Source organism: Leptonychotes weddellii, chromosome 11 (assembly GCF_054177405.1).
Source record: "Leptonychotes weddellii isolate Sample4059 chromosome 11, ASM5417740v2, whole genome shotgun sequence".
NCBI classification, from domain to species: Eukaryota; Metazoa; Chordata; class Mammalia; order Carnivora; family Phocidae; genus Leptonychotes; species Leptonychotes weddellii.
The window spans coordinates 10,668,666-10,674,665 of NC_138379.1; positions in this window are offsets into that span (position 1 = coordinate 10,668,666).

Genomic DNA, 6,000 nt, shown 5'->3' on the forward strand with positions numbered 1-6,000 from the left:
TTTATTCTGATAAAAAGTGTGTTTTAATAAAAAATTGCTTAGCGTGGGGTGCCTGGGTGGCTCAGTTGGTTAAGCGACTGCCTTCGGCTCAGGTCATGATCCTGGAGTCCCGGGATCGAGTCCCGCATCGGGCTCCCTGCGCGGCAGGGAGTCTGCTTCTCCCTCTGACCCTCCCCGCTCTCATGTGCTCTCTCTCATTCTCTCTCTCTCAAATAAATAAATAAAATCTTTAAAAAAAAAATTGCTTAGCGTGGTCCAATTTTTAAAAATCACAATACAGGTGATACACAAGGCAAAATATCACAAAGGATGTAAACAAATGACTTTAGAAGCACTGCTCTGGGTCATTTATATTTTTTGAAACCTTTTCTCATTCATTCTTTCATTTGATCTTCACCAAATGCTGTAAGATAGATAAGCCAGGTGTCATCACCCCCATTTTACAGATAACCAAAAGAGTAATAATAAATCTGAGGGGTTGGGCGCCTGGGTGGCTCAGTTGGTTGAGCGACTGCCTTCGGCTCAGGTCATGATCCTGGAGTCCTGGGATCGAGTCCCACATCGGGCTCCCGGCTCGGCGGGGAGCCTGCTTCTCCCTCTGACCCTCTCCTCTCTCATGCTGTTTCTCTCTCACTCACTCTCTAATAAATAAATAAATAAAAATCTTTTAAATAAATAAATAAATAAATAAATCTGAGGGGTTGAACTGGCTAGCTCCGAGTCCCATGAGACCACCATAAAATAGCACAGAGCAGAGAACCCAGGTGCCCTAGGGATTCATGGTGGACTCCCCAGAACACACTTCTCAACTTCATTTCAGGAAACATGGAAGTTCTTGATCTTCCTGGCTCCAGATTGCCTCCTTCCTGCCTTTCCAGTTTAGTTTCTTTTGATGGGGTCTCCCTTGCCTCCAAATGCCCCTCCTCTGCCTCAAACCTCTGGAAAACACACGCTGAGCTAAATCCTTCCCCTTCCAGGGAGCCCTTTGGAATTGCCTTCCTCTGCTAGTAACAGAGAACTGACCGTAACAGTTTAAATCCCTATGATTTCTTACGATGAAGTCTGTCTGTAGGAGTCAGAGAAGTTTCCCAAGAGCAGTTATGTTTAAGTTAGGATTAGACTGATAAGAGATTTTTCAGGCCGACAAAGGGATCAGGGAGAAGTCCATGCATCCTGAACTGTAATGGAATCATATATTTTTTTTAAAAGGCTGGAAATGCTTCATACTGGTATGGAGGGTCCATGAAGGCAGTGGGGATCCAGGTGACTTTTATCTTTCTGTCCCAGCATCTTCAGTGCACAACTTCTGTTATGGACTAAACCGTGTCCCCTCAAAATTGATACGTTGAAGGCTTAACCCCTGATAACTCAGAATATGACTATATTTGGAGACAGGGCTTTTAAAAGATGATTAAATTAGGGGCGCCTGGGTGGCTCAGTCAGTTAGCAGCCCACTTTTGATTTCGGCTCAGGTCGTGATCTCATGGATCTTGAGATCAAGCTCCGTGTCTGTGTCTGGATCCACACCGAGCAGGGAGTCTGCTTGAGTGTTCTCTCCCTCTGCCTCTCACCCCACTATCTCCCTCCTTCCCTCTCTCATAAATAAATAAATAAATAAATAAATAAATAAATCTTTTTTAAAAGATGATTAAATTAAAGTGAGCCCATTAAGGTGGACACTAATACAATCTGACTGATGTCTTTATAATAAGAGGAAATTTGGACCCACAAAGACACCAGGGATGCACTTGCCCAGAGGAAAGACCAAGTGAGGACACAGCAAGTCAGTGGTCATCTTCAAGACAAGGAGAGAGGCCTCAGAAGAAACCAAACCTACCAACACCTTGATCTTGGACTTCCAGCCTCCAGAACTATGAGAAAAAAAAAAATTCTGTTGTTTAAGTGACCCAGTCTGTGGTATTTTGTATGGCAGCCCAATCAGACAATACAGCTTCCATAGTCAAGGCTGCCTCTTAGCCCAGCATGACTGTTGAAGCTCCAGCCATCAGTTCAGGGTTTGAGGAAGAAACCTGGAGGGATGGGGGAAATTGCCCACTACCTAGTCCCTTTCGGTAGCCTTTCCAGTAACAGCCAGTCATAGCCATTTGCCTCTCACTGGCCAGAACTTAGTCACACGGGAGTCTTATGTCTGCAAGGGAGGCTAGGATATATGGCTCTTAGCTGGGCACCATGCCACCTTGACTATCTTGGGATTCTGTTTTTAAGGAAGGGGTGAATGAATGCTGGCTGTGCATCTAGCAGTCTTGGCCATGGCTCCCTCATGGCCTACTGCCTGGAACAGAGGATGGTAGCGAATGACGGCTCACCCACAACCTCCCACGCATCCTGCCAACAGGTTGTGTGTGCACAGCATCATAAGTTTGAATTTTTTAGTGAACATAAAAGTGTTGATGAGATCACATTTCAGGAATCCATATTCCCAGTTTCTCTGGGAAGGAAAACTGAAACGCGGCACTCTCCACCAGCCTTGTCCTCAGCCTCGCTGTAACTGCCTGGCACTGAGTCAAAGGCTCTCCATTCCTCCCCCTCCCCCACCCTGGTCTCCCCCACCATTCATCACGCCCTGAGTTTTTGCTACTAGTTCAGAAAACCGACCGTGTTCACGTCTCTGGCAAAAATGAGAGGAGAAAACAGGGACCCACAAATAACCTGTTTCAAGGCAGAGAGCCAGTGCCTAAGACAATGCCCAGCACAGAGACGGTGCTCGGCCAATACTCTCTGGATGCATGAAGATAACGTGTATCATTTGGATGTGAAACATGTCAAAAATAAAAATAAATTTAAAAAAAAATTTAAAGTCCATATAGATGTAATATGAGCTTCCCCTCCCCCAAAATAGTATGTCCATGTAGAAAGACTAAAGCCTACGTTTTTTGTTCACATAAGGTATCCGAGTACCCCTTGCAAGCATTTGAATTTCCAACCCTTGGCCCATGGGGGAGATTCTCAACTCCTTCGTGTTGTCTTACAAGCTTGTCCCAACTGAACTTTCCAGGGAGCACGCCACAGTTCCCACCAAACACCTGCCCTGCAGCCACAACCCGTGACCTGGCCTGAGTCAGTCATGCATTTCCGCCTCGCTCTTCCTTTACTCCCGGCTTCCCCAGCGCCTGGAATGTGCTGTCCATCCCTGCGTCAGCCCTGACAAATCCCTGCGTTATCATTCTAGTCCCCGCCTAAACATAATCTCTTCTGGGAAACTTCTCTGACTCCTACAGAGACAATTTATCATTCCTTCCTCTGTGCTGTGGTTTGCCTTTGTTAAAGAAAAAAATGTGAAAACTATCAGAAATCAAAGATTGAGTGCTAGTGGAGAAAGAAGGAAAGGAAAGGAGAAAGGAAAGGAAAGGAAAAGGAAAGGAGAAAAGAAACATTCTGTTTCAAGCAGGAAGCCCCATCCAGCACCGTCCAAGAGTCAAGGAAAAACGGGGATCTGAAGATGTGGAAGGAGGGATGCGGTCCTTTTCTAAAGCCAGGAGACCATGGTGGGAAACAGGTTTCCTCCCCCGTGAGACATGAGTACCTGGAGCACATTGTCTTTTTTTTTTTTTTTTTTTTTTAGCCTTATATCCCAGTCACCCAGCCTCTGGCCTGGTGTGGGATACAGAGAGAATGCTAGATTCTTGCTAACCTTAAACAGGACTTAAACAGGAGACTGCAGCAACGTGCCCAGCACAGTGTCTGACGTGGAATAGATGCTCAGCAAATTATAGCTCTTCTCAGAGGTACACCTGAGACTGAATCATGGGCAGGAATCTTCCTCTTTGAAGCCTCTGCTCCCCCTGAGTCTTCTTTCAAGCCCTTTATAATCAACTGAAGCATGCAGGCTTTCCCTCCCCAGCTAGACTGTACACACCCTGAAGGCAGGGAGTAGGCAGTTCAAGGATATCTGGTTGGAAAGTTACAGAATCGACCAGCTGCTCTTCCCCCAACTCCCCTCCTTGCACACTTGGAGACGGGGCTTTCCTCAAGAAACGTGGAGGCAGGTCAGCTTTTATTCCCTCTGAGAAAATGCTGTCAGCTTCTACCAGCTTCCTCCTCAGGGGCTGACAGCTACCCAACAATTGTGGCAGAGTTGGTCTCACCAGGAACTTCTAATGAGTTCCAGGGCAGCTACTGAGGGCACTGGGGACAGGAAGAAAAGAGATAGGCAAGGCTGGGCAACCAACCCGGCCCCTGCGGACCAATCCCCTTTCTGGAGCTCTCTCTCAGAAGGCTGGTCTCCAGCTGGAAGCAGCCTCTACCTGGGGCTCCAGGAGGGTGAGTCACTCCTCTGAAGGAGAGCTCCTTCTCTCTCCACCAGGATGAGTTCAGACAGGCTCAGAAGTTCAGGGGGAAAGCCCATGAGTCAGTGAGGATCTAGAAAGAGCCAGGGAATGGAAGAAAGAGGGTAGAACAGATTCTTCTGCTGTGTCAGCGTCCACAGCCTCCCTCCTGACCCCTGTCCAAGGATGTCCAGAGCCCTTCCTCGGTGCAGGCCAGGATCTCTCAACCTGGACACCATTAACATTTGGGGCTGGATAATTCTTTGTTTTGGGGCGGGGCGGCGGGCGGGGGGGTGGCCTGTCCTTAGCACACCACCCCCTACACCCAGTTGTGTGAACCAAATATGTCTCCCAACACTGCCAAATGTCCCCGGGGTAAGGAGGACTCAGCCGGGTTGAGACCCTGGCCTTGCCAGTCTAGCTAGCTCCCCTCTCTTGCTTATGCAGAACATGGGGCAGGGACCTCAATCTTCCTTCTCCCCTCTAGGGCAGCAGTTCCTGGAGATTATCCCTCAGGCCCTAATTACATCAAGGCTCTACTGCTGCTTCTTTCAGGCCAGTGGGCGAGAAAGAGTAAGTAATGATCACCGAGAAGGAACCAAGTTCCCAGAACCAGTTACTTTTGTAAAAAATTTAAAGTGTCAAAAAGAAAACCACAGGCCCAAAATGGTGTCACTTGGGCCACGTCATCAAACTGGGCTTACTACCTAACCTAACTGTGGTTTCAAACTCCCCCAGAAATTTAAGTCTTAATGGTTCAGTCGGGAGTTTTCTGGTCAGCACCAGGGAGATAATCTGTCACATGGGTCCTCTCCATTCCCCAAGGGAAGATGAGGTCATCTGCATGATAAGAGCCCTTGTGCTTCCCCCTAAGGGATGGGGACCTAGTCTGAAACAATCCTTCGTTTTCTCTTCCTAACAACTTCCTTGTCCCGCCCTCCTTCCTATAAAAACCTTCCATTTTTTTATAGCTCCTCCGAGCTCCCCTCTGCTTGCTAGATGGGCAGCTGCCCCATTCATGAATCGCTTAATAGACGTTCACATTTTTAGTAATCTTTACATCTAACTCGGGGCTCGAACTCACGAGATCTGAGACTCGCCAACTCCTCCAACTGAGCCAGCCAGGAGCCCCGTCCGTCGACTTTTGCTTTTTACCAAAAGAAACAAGTGAAAAGAATTTCAGTAATATGTTTTACTTAACCCAATATATCAAAAATGCAGTCACTTTAACCCTGCAGTCAATAGTTCTAAATTAGCCATGAGATATTTCACATTCTTTTTTTCATACGGAGTATTTGACACCCGAAGTGTACCTTTCACTTACCACGTACCTCAGTGTGGACCAGCCATGTCCCAAGTGCTCAACAGCCTCGTGTGGCTAATGGTAACCATATTGGACAGTGTGGGGCCAGAAGGGTGCCTTTCTCCCAGCAACAAGGCGCTTCCAGAGGCCAAGACCTTAGCTACACAGTGAGGCCATCTAGTCTCAAAGAAGATACTTGGGTTTTGGGGTTTTTTTTAATAAGGCCTTCTTTTAAATTAAGACATAACTGACACGTAACACTGTATAAGTTTGAGATGAGCAGAGTGTTGATTTGATATATTTACACATTGCAATATGATTACCACCGTGGCATTAGCTAACACCTCCACCACATCACCCAATTATCATTTCTTGTTCGTGGTGAGAACATTTAAGATCTGGTCTCTTAGC